Below are 14,528 nucleotides of genomic sequence, written 5' to 3'. Positions count from 1 at the left end.
ATGGATTGGGAGTTTGGGATTAGCAGATGCAAACCGTTATTTTTTTTTTAAATATCTTTATTGGAGTATAATTGCTCTACAGTGGTGTGTTAGTTTCTGCTTTATAACAAAGTGAATCAGCCATACATATACACATATCCCCAGATCTCCTCCCTCTTGCATTTCCCTCCTACCCTCCCTATCCCACCCCTCTAGGTGGTCACAAAGCACCTAGCTGATCTCCCTGTTCTATGTGGCTGCTTCCCACTAGCTATCTATTTTACGTTTGGTAGTGTATATATGTCCATGCCACTCTCTCACTTCGTCCCAGCTTACCCTGCCCCCTCCCCGTGTCCTCAAGTCCATTCTCTACGTCTGTGTCTTTATTCCTGTCCTGACCCTAGGTTCTTCAGAACCCTTTTTTTGTTTTTTTAGATTCCATATATATGTGTTAGCATACGGTATTTGTTTTTCTCTTTCTGACTTACTTCACTCTGTATGACAGACTCTAGGTCCATTCACCTCACTACAAATAACTCAATTTCGTTTCTTTTTATGGCTGAGTAATATTCCATTGTATATATGTGCCACATCTTCTTTGTCTATTCATCTGTTGATGGACACTTAGAGTGCTTCCATGTCCTGGCTATTGTAAATAGAGCTGCAATGAACATTGTGGTACATGACTCTTTTTAAATTATGGTTTTCTCAGGGTATAATCCCACCATATGCCCAGTGGTGGGATTGCTGGGTTGTATGGTAGTTCTATTTTTAGTTTTTTAAGGAACCTCCATACTGTTCTCCATAGTGGCTGTATCAATTTACATTCCCACCAACAGTGCAAGAGTGTTACCTTTTCTTTACACCCTCTCTAGCATTTATTGTTTGTAGATTTTTGATGATGGCCATTCTGACCGGTGTAAGGTGATACCTCATTGTAGTTTTGATTTGCATTTCTCTAATGATTAGTGATGTTGAACATCCTTTCATGTGTTTGTGGGCAACCTGTATATATTCTTTGGATAAATGTCTATTTAGGTCTTCTGCCCATTTTTGGATTGGGTTGTTTGTTTTTTTGATATTGAGCTGCATGAGCTGTTTGTAAATTTTGGAGATTAATCCTTTGTCAGTTGCTTCATTTGCAAATATTTTCTCCCATTCTGAGGGTTGTCTTTTCATCTTGTTTATGGTTTCCTTTGCTGTGCAAAAGCTTTTAAGTTTCATTAGGTCACATTTGTTTATTTTTGTTTTTATTTCCATTTCTCTAGGAGATGGGTCAAAAAGGATCTGTGATTTATGTCATAGAGCATTCTGTCTATGTTTTCCTCTGAGAGTTTTATAGTGTCTGGCCTTACATTTAGGACTTTAATCCATTTTGAGTTTATTTTTGTGTATGGTGTTAAGGAGTGTTCTAATTTCATTCTTTTACATGTAGCTGTCCAGTTTTCCCAGCACCACTTATTGAAGAGGCTGTCTTTTCTCCATTGTATATTCTTGCCTCCTTTATCAAAAATAAGGTGACCATATGTGTGTGGGTTTATCTCTGGGCTTTCTATCCTATTCCATTGATGTATATTTCTGTTTTTGTGCCAGTACCATACTGTCTTGATTACTGTAGCTTTGTAGTATAGTCTGAAGTCCAGAAGCCTGATTCCTCCAGCTCCGCTTTTCTTTCTCAAGATTGCTTTGGCTATTCGGGGTCTTTTGTGTTTCCATACAAATAGTGAAATTTTTTGTTCTAGTTCTGTGAAAAATGCCATTGGTAGTTTGATAGGGATTGCATTGAATCTGTAGATTGCTTTGGGTAGTATAGTCATTTTCACAATGTTGATTCTTCCAATCCAAGAACATGGTATATCTCTCCATCTGTTTGTATCATCTTTAATTTCTTTCATCAGTGTCTTATAGTTTTCTGCATACAGGTCTTTTGTCTCCTTAGGTAGGTTGATTCCTAGGTATTTTATTCTTTTTATTGCAGTGGTAAATGGGAGTCAAACCATTATTTTTGAATGAATAAACAACAAGGTCCTACTGTATAGCACAGGGAACTATATTCAATATCCTGTGGGGAATTCTCTGGTGGTCCAGTCGTTAGGATTCTGGGCTTTCACTGCCATGGCCTGGGTTCAATCCCTCATCGGGGAACTGAGATCCCACAAGCCACGCGGTGGGCGGCAGGGCCAAAAAAAATTTTTTTTATTAAAAAAAAGAATCCTGTGATCAACTATAATGGAAAAGAATATGAAAAAGAATGTGTGTATATATGTTATATATATATAACTGAATCACTTTGCTGTACAGCAGAAATTAACACAACATTGTAAATCAACTATACTTCAATAAAATAAAATTTAAAAAAATAAATAAGTAGATAAAAGTGAGGGGTTTGGGTTATAGGAGTTCTCTGGGAAGTAGAGACTCCAGACCACTGTGCACACATTACCCATAGTCATGGACAAACTCTAAAGTCTGGGGTCCTGCCCCCAAGTGTATGTTCAAAGTCAGGAGAATGTGATGGAGGATTCTGGCTACGGGAGAGTCAGCTGGGCTTTGAAGGACGGGTAAAATTTAGGCAAGCAGAGCAGAGGCAGAAATGTGTACCAAATGGAACCAGAATATAAACAAAGGATTGGAGTAGAAAGTCCACTTTTCCCTCTGCTTCTGCAATTCTAGCATGCACATTCTCTACTCCTAGATGTGCCCAAGGAAATACTCATCGTTTTGAGTGCACCATTCAGGCTCTGCTTTGGAATCCAGAGCCCTAAGAGACACAAGGGTACTACGTCCCATTGTGAGGCACCTCTCCATCTTTCAAGTGTGTGTTTCCTATTCCTGTGTGTCTGTTCTTGCCAATTATCATACTAAGCTAATGGAGGGGAGTTAACAGGAAGTGTCAGAGAGTTTTATAAAATTACCGTGTCAACTCTCTTCCTGTCAGTGTGCATAAAGGAAGAAGACAAGAAAATGATATTGTCATTTAATAGTTCACTTTAGATCTTCATCTCTTATCACTCATCATTACTCCATATTAATTACCTTGTATTGGCAATCCCTGGCAGTCAGTTACTCCATAATGGATCTTGCTGAGATCCTAGCTGGATGGCTTTCATTAGGAAGCAATTTGAACCAAATTTAACTTGAGCAGATTAACTGGGACCACCCCCGACCTCCAGCCAAGGTGCAGGCAGCAAGGGACAGGTGGGGAGAACGTGGGCTTTGAAGACACGTACACGTGAATCCTGGTATAGCCCCTACCCCATCCTATTGCACTGAATGTATCATTTCACCTCTTTGAATCTCAGCTTCCTAATTTGCAAAATGGGGTAGCACAGTCCTCTTTGGAGCATTGCTGTAGGGTTGGAAATGTATGGCAAATATTTGACATGATCTTTGTCACAGAGTTGGTGCCAATAAATGACACTGATCAGTATTTTTAAGTAGTATAAATGGAATGAGAGAAGATTCCATGGACTTGGCCACCTCTTCCTTCAAAATACTGCCTAGCGCTCTCATGTTTCCCATCAGGAGGAAAGAGAAGGGCTGGGTTCAGTTCAGTTCAGCAAGCAATCATTAGGTGCCTGCTAAGAACCAGGTGTGCCATCCACTCTGGACAGGAGAGTAACCTGGGATCTCGAATATGACCTCTGAATATGCCAAGATCTTTGAAGATGCCATGAGCCCTCCGGCCAAGGAAGCTCATTCTGCTCCCTCCACCCAAGTGGTCTTCCCTCTCCTCACCCTGTTAACCCATGGGAAGGCATCATTCCCTCTAAGCTGAGTTCACATGTGCCTGCCTCTTCCAGGAAGACTTCCCAGACCCTCCTGGGGCAGCGCCTGCCACGCGTTCTTAGAGCTCTTGTCACAGTTGTAATTTACAAATAGATGGATTGAGCAAGGGATGGCTCTTCCTTCCCAAAGACCACAGGCTCCAGGAAGGCAGGACCTCGTATGTTCTCTTCATTGTTAAATCCCCAATGCCTGGCCCACTGACAGAAGGTAAGGTGATAGAGCCCACTGAGAGGAGTCAAAAACATAAATAAAAAGGTGCAAAATGATGTAACACACCTGAGCGCACAAGTTAGAGGCAGCTCTAACTTCTGCTTTCTCATCAATTGACCTTTCTTTGGGGGAGGTGCCAGCAACCCGAGTCCTACGGAAGGAGCTTTCTCTCACTGCTCTACCCACTCCCTCCCTCACTAGGAGGGAGGCTTCGTGACATCAGGCCCTTTATTTCTCTTTTTTATTGTCTTAACCCCAGTGCCCAGCACCAGACCTGGTACTTAGTAGTGTGCAAAAAATATACTGGAGGGATGGTTGGATAGATGGATGGATGGATGGATTACGAGACATTAATCACTGGGTAAATGGCAAATCCCACCACTTTCAACCAAACAAGTCTTTTTATAAACTGTGCCCTAGCCTAGATGTGGTCCTTAGGAATTTGGGGAACTTCTCTTTCTCCCCTGCCTTGGATGAAGATTTGCCTGCCCTAAGGAATACCCTACATCATAAAACCCATTGTCTTCCAGATATACCAACCCAGAGGGCAGACAGAACCTCAGAATTTACCTTCATGAGCTCCTTCACATTGCAGATGGGGCGACTGAGGCTTGGCCCAGAGCCACACAAGACAAGATGGTAGAAGGAGCCTGGATTAGACATCTGAGCACGTGGGGACAGACCTTGGCTATAGCGCTGAGGCACTCTGTGATCTTGGTCAAACATTTCACTTCTCTGAGCCTCAGGTTCCTAAGCTATAAAATGGGGGTGACAACACCTACCTGAAAGGGTGGTGGTGAAAATGAAATGGAAACAGGTCTCTGGAAATATTTGAAACCTCTAAAGTCTGTTCATTTGCAATGCAAGCTGGCCCCCGTAAAAAGAGGGCAAGGAAAGACCAAAGAGAGGCAGACCACTCCAGACTGGTAGATGGCAATAAGCAAGGGAACTTGCATCCGAGGCTTATCTTGGGTGGCTGCAGAGCGAGTAGATCTCAGCATCTGACCACCAGAATTTTAACAGCTTATAGAGGGACCTCAATGGGATTCAGTCACTATCCTGTCCAGGTGGTCTCAACACCTCACTCTCTCAAGGATGCATCATTGGAAGAGCTCCCACTGTGGGAACAGTGGGCGGAGTGTAAATTCCAAGGACAGGGGAGGGGGTGAGGACCCTCTGATTGCCCGGGTCCAGTTTGTGGGTCAACCCATGGCCACATCTTCTCAATGACCTCCTCCAACATCTTTTTTCATATTTGTGATATTGCATCAGCACAAAGACTTTTAGAAGGAGTCCTGGAGGTAGTTTCAACTTTGCTCTGGTTCAACAGACATATAGTAGACCCCTGCAAAGTTCCAAGCTCTGGCTTTGACACCTTGACCACAAACAAGAGCAATAGTCAAGCTCCCATGTGTAGATCTCCTGAAATGTTCCAGGCACTGTGCCTTGTGCTTTCAATGCATTGTCCCCTTCTCCTCAAACAGCCCTATTAACTGTGTTCAATTACTTATCCCCATTTACAGATGAGAAAATTATACCCTAGAGAGTTGAAGTGACTTTCCCAAGCCCACACAGATAAGTGGAGGAGCCAGAATTGACTCCTGATCTCACTGAATCAAGTCCATGCTCTTATCCAGAATAAAATAAAATTTAAAAAAAAACAAAACATTTTTTTAATGAGCCAATGAATTTTTAAAACACTCCATATATTCTTTCTTTTTCTTATTTTTTTTTGGCCGCTCTGTGTGACTTTCAGGATCTTAGTTCCCCGACCAGGGATTGAACCCATGCCCTCGGCAGTGAAAGCATGGAGTCCTAACCACTGGACCGCCAGGGAATTCTCAAAACACTCTATATATTCAAATGGCCAATAAGCATGGGAAAAGTGCTCAACATCAAAAGTCATCAGGGAAGACACATTTAAACTAAATGAAATACCACTTCACACCCACAGAATGGCTAAATTTAAAACAAACAAAAAACTCACAACACCACATCTTAATGGAATTGTGGAGCGACTGGAAGTCTTATATGTGGCTTTAAAAATACATTGCTTATACAACTCCTGTGAGGAGAAAAAAAGTCTAGCGGTTTCTTAGAAAACTAAACATATATTGACCCCATGATCCAACAACTCTATCCCCAAATATTCACGCAGGATCAAGAAAACATACATTCACAAAAGGACTTGTGCAAAAAATTTTTCATAGCAGCTTTATTTGTAATAGCTGATAACTAGAAACATACCAGATGTCTCTCAGTAGGAGAATGTTATCAGCAAACTGTGGTAGATCTATGCAAATAGAATACTACTCAGCAAGAAAAAGGAATAACCTGCTGATACATGCAGCAACACAGATGGCTCTTAAAAGCATTACACTGAGTGAAGTAATCATAGACGAAACAGTATACAGTGTATGATTCCATTCCTGTGAAATCTTAGAACAGAAAGAACTATTGAGGACAGAAAAATCAGAACAGTATTTGCCTCCAGGGGGGAAACTACCAGGAAGAGGCTTGAGGGAACCCTCTGGGGTGATGATAATACTCTATATTGTGATAAGGGTTTGAGTTACATGTAGGTGTATGCATTTATCAAGGTTTGCCATTAGGCAAATTTAAGCATTTCACTGTTTGAAAACCTTGCACCAAAAGAAAAATCTGTAAACCAAAAAATTGGGAAAAATATAATATAACCAATACCATTAAAGACTGACTACTCAGAGGAGAGCTAATATTTTTATGGTTCTTTCCATGGTGTGATATAGAAATCAAAAGAACTATTCCAAAATATCTCCCACCACAGACCTACAGGAATGACTACAATTCCAGGATTGAAAATTCATCCATTTGCAGCAGTAAGTCATAAATTCAGGAATAAAACTATCTGGAGACAGAGATCTCCCTCCTGGCCATCACGTTGCACTGCCTCAGGGGCTGTACATCACCCACCCCCAGCCCCCGCCCAGCCACCTTCTTTCTCTTCCTGAGTTCTGGGTCTGGCTCACAAGAACTTCCCTGGCACACGCAGCCACCTTGCCCTCTGGGTGCCCAGCCCACACCCCCAGCACCTGCTAATTATAACAAACAGCATATGGCAGGCAGACTGGCTGCAGACCCCACCGGCTCTCCTGACGTGCAGCCCAACCGTGGAGGCAGGTTGCACGCTGAGCCGCTGGGATCAAAGAGGTGTCATTAGAGAATGATCCATATCCCTCAGCCTTAATGAGGGCTCCCACCGGAGGGCTTCCAGTTACCCAATCGATGGCTGCAGTGCCACTCCCCGCCAGCGGCCTCTTGCTTTGCTTTCTCTTCTTTAGCAACATTAGCAAGAGTGTTGGCTGCACACTTTCTCTCCTTTCCATGGCCTCCCCAAGCCAGGGAGGAAATCAAACCAGGAAACCATCTCAGAAAGTCCCCTGGTTCACATTGATGAATCCTACATGGCTGAGATTGAAGACAGAAAACTCCAGATGAAAGCCATGCCTAGAGAGAGGGGCCAGCTCTGTGAGGTGACATGTGACCTGCGACTGAAGGATGGGAAGGGACTGGTCATTCAAAGACTGGGAAAAGAGTCATGTAAAAGGAGGAGGGCCCTGGGTGTCCACCAAAACCCATCATCTTGTGCAATAGCAATAGAATCGTATCAGAGATGTGACCGCCCAGGACTCACACGCTACATTTGATAGCCCTTCGGAAAAGAGGTGGAAGATCTCGCCGAAAGAGTGAAAGTGGAAATGTGCATGCTCTGTGTGCGTGTGTGTGTGTGTGTGTGTGTGTGTGTGCAACTTTCAACCTTGCATAAACCCTTGCATGTGTGACCTTCCTGTATTTATGATTTATTACTTACCGGGAATGACAATACGGCCCCAGGAGGTGGCACAGACACTAATAAGTGCAAAGAATTTGAGACCACGAATAACCGTGCGATCCAAGCCACCTATCTGCCTGGAACAGTCCCTTTGGACTCAATCAGCAGCAAGAATTCAACCCCCTTGTTCTTTAAGCCTCTGAAGTCGGGGGGCGCTCTTTGTAATACCAGCTCAACCTACTCCAAATAACACTGTTCAGCAAATATTTTAACCTCCATGTATTTCAGTTTCTTCATCTACCAGGAAGAATTCCTTCCTCCTGCGGATGAAAAATGTCGCCTGCCATATCAGTAAACAAAGGATGTTGCGGCCATCAGGCCAGCCGCCCCCAAATATGCACCCCGTGGGGATTCAGGATAGTGGCCCTAGATACTTAAGGTTTATATCAAAGGAATGATTTCAGTAAGCCCAGACTCTTGCATCTTCCCATACATAGAAAAGCGCTAGATTCATTCACTTGAGATGTCTGGTTTTCTTTCATTAACAGTGATCTTTTGATGTCCCGACCACTTGGCCTTTGTTGCAAAACCCCTCTATGTCCCTGCGCCTCCCTTATCTCTTCCGAGCGGGCCCTCAGACCTATCTGAGAGGCTGGCTTTCGGGTTTAAGTCCTCAGTTTTGTCTGCCAAATAAAATGTAATTCTCAACTTTTAGGTTGTGCATTGTTTTTCCCAGTTGACACTCCCAAGGCTCTTAGGAGAACTAAGGGAGTTGATATCAACAAGAGGCCCAGCACTAATCGAGGGGCATCCCCCCCCACCGCCACCGTCCACCACCCTGGCCCAAGCAAACTCCACGCAGGCCTCCAGTCTCCGATTAACCCCTTCCCCACCTCCCACCCCAAGACCTGCCCCCTGGCTGCTTCCTCCTACTGATTACATGGAGACCGGGCCTGCCACCTCACACAGGACTCTGCGTCTTTGCTGTCGCCTAGTCTTGGCCTGGCCACAGCAGCCGCCAGACGATGGATTTTTTGTTCCGGCACGGCTGTCCCCCAAGGCTCAGAACTCTGTTGATTTCACTTTATCACTGCTTTCCGGAAGCCAAGTGGAGTTCACATAACTTTTGAAGGACCTCCTTACAAGGTGCTTTGTGAGTTCAGCCTAGTGCAGGAAAAATTATAGTGTGTGGAGTGGGTAGAATCACTGCCCACGGACGCACACAGGAAGGCCCCTACGAGAACATCTCTTCCAGTCCCTTGGTAATACAAATGGAGAAACTGAGGTCCAGAGATGAGGAAGCTTGTTCAGGGTCACACAGGAAGGTCGGCTGTCTGGGAACAGAAGCAGTCAAAATCAGATGTAGCCAATTCTTTTATCTTAAGGGCTTTGACAAATATCCTACGATGGACAATGTCCCTACAAGACAAGTAAGAGTTGGGCTGGTGAGAAACATCTCCCCTAATTTAAAGGAGAGAATTAACCCTCGTTATTTGGGGGGGAGTGTGGGGGAGGGCGGGGTGGTGGTAGTTACCTCCTGTGTATCTAAGATCCAAGCTCAAAAATTGCTAGAAAGTGACACTTGAGGTCCAGATGATTCATTCATTTGATAGATATTTTTGAGCGCCTGTGTGCCAGCCACTGTGCAGAGCAGAGGAGATTTATTGGAGAGCAAAACCAGAAACAGCCTCAACCTCATGGAGCCCTTGGGTAACGGGAGGGGAAAGCAAAGAATCAAATGATTAATTAGAAGATTGTGATTTTGCAAAGTACTTCCAAGGGAAAGTATACAGCACAGAGAGAAATTATGAAAAGAAAACTTGACCTAATGTCGGAGGCAGGGAAGGCTTCCCTAAGGAAGTTTGTTGACACTTGGTCATATTCCTAACCATAATCAGCTGTGCCTGGATCAGATGTGCATGCTGCAACAGGCCAGTTCTCAATGCAAATCCTCTTCAAGTAGTGACTTTCATACTAAAGTGTGAGTGACTGATACTCAGACCATGTGAGAAGCGGCTAGAGGAACCGGGAGTGCTTCTCCTGGAAAAGAGGAAACTCAGTGATGCACCGTCAATGATTTCAAACATGTGAATGATGAGGAGAAGACAGTCAGACTTCTTACGGGGGGAGGGAGGGTGAAAGTTACAGGGAGATCAATTTCAACAGCATAGCCTCAGAGTTATGTAACAAGAGACTTCTTCATAAGGTAGTGAGCTCCTCATCACTGGTGATATTTAAGTGGAAACTAGATGGCCACTTATTGAGACTGTTTGATTCGATGTTTCCTTGGACACTTTAGACTCTTAAAACTTGTTATTCTATCATTACACTCTTAGCACTAAGTTCAGAACTAAATTCTTAATCTTCAAGAATTTTGGGGGAGTTGCTCTCGTCTGATTCAGAAATAAATATAAATTCCTGATACTCCTGGTATCTGAACTATCTCCCAAAGTCAGGCTCTTGCAAAAGAGGTATGAACCGCTGCCTCTAGGATGAAAGGTGAACATCAAAAAAGCCTGAATCCCAAGTATATGACTATTCAACGCCACGGAGCATGAGGTCTCCACTGCTGCAATTATTTCTTTGGCATCTTAGCCAATGAATGATTCATATGGTCAAGTCCAATCTTCTCTTCTTAAATACCACTCCATGGTATGCAAAATACTTAAACTTACTCTTTCCTCCTTTCTTTTTTAAAAAATTTATTTATTTTATTTATTTTTATTTTTGGCTGTGTTGGATCTTCGTTGCTGCATGCAGGCTTTCTCTAGTTGCAGCGAGCAGGGGCTATTCTTCGTTGTGGTGCATGGACTTCTCATTACGGTGGTTTCTCTTGTTGTGGAGCATGGGCTCTAGGCACGCGGGCTTCAGTAGTTGTGGCATGCAGGCTCAGTAGTTGTGGCTCACAGGCTTAGTTGCTCCACGGCACATGGGATCTTCCTGGACCAGGGCTTGAACCTGTGTCCCCTGCCTTGGCAGGTGGATTCTTAACCACTGCACCTCCAGGGAAGTCCCTCCTCCTTTCTTTTTTTTTCTTCCTTTGCTGTGCGTCATTCCAGAAAAGATTTACAGTGAATGTGCCTAAACTCATAAAATAGGAAGTTATTAATTCTAGTTAATGATTATAAATTCATAAAATGTGAGATGGAGGAGACATTGCAAATAAAATGCAGGAGAGGCTAATCAAGTCATCCAAAGCTATAGAACTTTGTTGTTCAATAACTATTTATTGAATGCCTACTAGAGCCACAGCATCACTGGTTGATAGATTCTGTTTTCGTCCAATGTATACTTAATTGAGCATCTATTATATGGATCAAAATCAAGGTAATACTTGTTACTGTTTCAAGTTCCTCACCCTCCTTTGCTGTGGTCCTAGGGGCCTGCAAATTAGGGTGGAGATGCCTTGGCAGTGAAATTCAGGTGCCGTTATTGTCCAGCTGACCAATGCACTGAAGATAGACAACGTTCTCAGCCAAGCTTGATGCAGAGTGTGGTTTTCATAAAGATTCTGCCACCTCCAAAATTATAGTAATTTCCTACCGTAATTAATTCAACAACCTTTCCCACCCTCCCCTGGAACTACCCACATCCACATAGAATTACACGGTGGGGAGAAGAAAGGAAACTTTAGCAGTATAGAAGAAAAAAAGGCAGCTAATCCCTCCCCCTACTTTCCTGGGAAGCCCTACCTCATTCTTTATTTTTTTTTAATTGGAGTATAGTTTCTGCTGTACAACAAAGTGAATCAGCTGTATGTATACATATATCCCCTCCCTCTTGGACCTCCCTCCCACCCCACCCCCCATCCCACCCATCTAGGTCATCACAGAGCACTGAGCTGAGCCCCATGCACTATACAGCAGGTTCCCACTAGCTATCTGTTTTACACATGGTAGTGTATATATGTCAATCCCAATCTCCCAATTCATCCCATCCCCCCCCCACCCCGACTCCACACATCCTTTCTCTACGTCTGCGTCTCTATTCCTCCCCTGCAAATAGGTTCATCAGTACCATTTTTCTGGATTCCACATATATGTGTTAAGCCAGAATCGTTCTGAGTTCTACATCTTGTATACCAAATTGGAAAACGTAGAGATGCTTCACCCTGCCCACCTATAGTCTTACTGTAAAACCTGTAACCAGCCAGGCCCAAGGTCTAGCGACCTATTAGTTACTAAGATACTCTAACTCAATTCATTAGGCAGCCAAGAAACAAAGGAAAGGCATTTTGTACATGTTCAGCCGTTCAAAACCAAGAGAGGGACTTCCCTGGTGGTGCAGTGGATAGGACACCCTGCTCCCAATGCAGGGGGCTCAGGTTCGATCCCTGGTCAGGGAACTAGATCCCACAAGCATGCCGCAACTAAAAGTTCGCATAGCACAACTAAGGAGCCCACCTGCCGCTACTAAGACCCGGTACAACCAAATAAATAAATAAATAAATAGCAAAGCCAAGACACCCGAAGATAATGTCAGCTTTCTCTCCAGCAGCAAATGCGGAACAGAGCTGGGTTTGAATAGTTTGAGCTCCTTCAAATTTCATATGAGAACATTACATGATTCCTAATATCTTCTGCATCCGTGTTTTCTCCGTGTTGCGAAGGACACTCAGAGAGCTTAAGTAACTCTGCAGATGGGCAAGAGGCAAGGGGTGGATTTCAACTCACTTTTTCCTGCGATAGGTTTCTCCCTTGAGTCTCCATCTTAGGCGTTGGAGGCTGAAGTTCAGGGAGGTTAAATGACCCCAGTGGTCCGTAGAGTTGGAAAAGAGTGCCAGTGATAGGACGGCAAGTGCTTTTTCCACTACACGACACCAGCCCATCCTTAATTGTTTGAACGGTTAGGTGCCTGGCCTGAACCCTGGTCCTTGTGGATGTTTTAGATTGATGTTTGGATTCTTGGTCTTGGGGCTCTTACCCCTTTGGCTAGGCTTGTTGCTTTGATTAGTTCCTCTCCCATGGTCTTGGGAAATAAATTTCCAGCTCCAACGTGACCCTGTGGAGTCCCACTGGCCAGGTCCGTGTCCTCCTCCTCCATAAAGCGTAAGTTTGGGCACGGGTCAGCGTTTAGCAGCTAATTCACTTCTTCACCTTGGGGTAAACTCTGCGTTTGGCAAGCCCACACTCAACAAATGAGCTTCTGAGCTCAGGGAAAATACCAAATAAGTAAAAGTCTTGCCATTAAACCGGACAGGAAGACTCGTAATTAAAAACCACCGTTATGCCATTTCGACAGAAACACTCCAGCCATCATTAAGTGAAAACAGAATTCCTTCAGGGAGAAATTATTTCTTGTTTGATTTCTGTCAGAATGGCTTTGACTTTGCGGATCCGTCTACAAAATGGTGTCTCCGGGCCCTGCCTCTGCAGCGGTGCTCAAACAAAGGAGACGTTTGCTTCAAACACGTGAAACCTGATTAAAGATTCATTTCAGATTAACTTGCCCTGTTTATTTCTCTTTTGTAATCTTTAGTATTACTTGAGGAGGGGGGGAAGATAGAAAGAAAGAATGCAAATCTCCCTGGATCCACACATAAATCTTCATAGTAGCCACTGAACAATATCATTAATTCCCCCTGAATATTCCAGCCATGCAAAGTAACAGACACTTATGCAATGGCAATTTACTGGGAAATCAAGCCAATCTATTTTTTGATGTTGTTTTATTCAAGTGAGAGGGGAAAAATTACTGGTGAGATGGATGGGAAAGAGAAGGAACGTAATGTTCACAAGTCCTGATGTTCTGTCTTCAGGGTCATGCTAGAACAGGGTAGGAGGAAAGGAAATTAACCTCTGAGTGCCAGCATGGTGACTGAATTTTGTAGAACTGATCTTAGCTGGGCAAAGCTGGGCTTCAGAGTGCTTCTGGTGGGTGGAGGAGGAAGGTAGTCCCACCCATTTGCAACTCCAGAGATAAGGAGCCAGTTGGAAGAGGGTCCCAGACAACAGAGGGATTCGGGAATATTTCAGACATATCTGATGAGTGAGGGTGCACCAGGGGTCATGTTAGAGGAAGGAACAGAGGTTCCTGGGAAGACGCTCTAAAGAGAAGGCAGAGGCTAGCATTGCAAGTCAGATTCAACTGCAAGGCATGAGCATCAAAAGGAAGGAGAATTCTTGGGCTTCCCTGCTGGCGCAGTGGTTGAGAATCCACCTGTCAATGCAGGGGACACAGGTTCGAGCCCTGGTCTGGGAAGATCCCACATGCTGTGGAGCAAAAAAGCCCGTGCACCACAACTACTGAGCCTGTGCTCTAGAGCCCAAGAGCCACAACTACTGAGCCCGCGTGCCACAGCTACTGAAGCCCGCGTGCCCTAGAGCCCGTGCTCCATAAGAGAAGCCACCACAATGAGAAGCCCGTGCACCACAACGAAGAGTAGCCCCCACTCGCCACAACTAGAGAAAGCCCGCACACAGCAACGAAGACCCAGCGCAGCCAAAAATTAAATTAATTAATTAATTAATTATTTTAAAAAAGGAAGGAGAATTCTAGCTACTGAGGGGGAGAAGATGTGCACTTCCTGTGGCTTCAAGAAGAAAAACAAATATTATATATTAATGCATATGTGTGGAATCTGAAAAGATTAGTATAGACGATCTTATATACAAAGCAGAAATAGAGACACAGACGTAGAGAACAAACATATGAATACCAAGGGGGAAAGGGGAGGGTGGGATGAATTGAGAGATTGGGACTGACATATATACACTATTGATACTATGTATAATATAGA

This window comes from Balaenoptera acutorostrata, chromosome 15 (genome assembly GCF_949987535.1).
Source record: "Balaenoptera acutorostrata chromosome 15, mBalAcu1.1, whole genome shotgun sequence".
Taxonomy (NCBI): Eukaryota; Metazoa; Chordata; class Mammalia; order Artiodactyla; family Balaenopteridae; genus Balaenoptera; species Balaenoptera acutorostrata.
Note: the sequence above shows the minus strand (reverse complement) of the source record.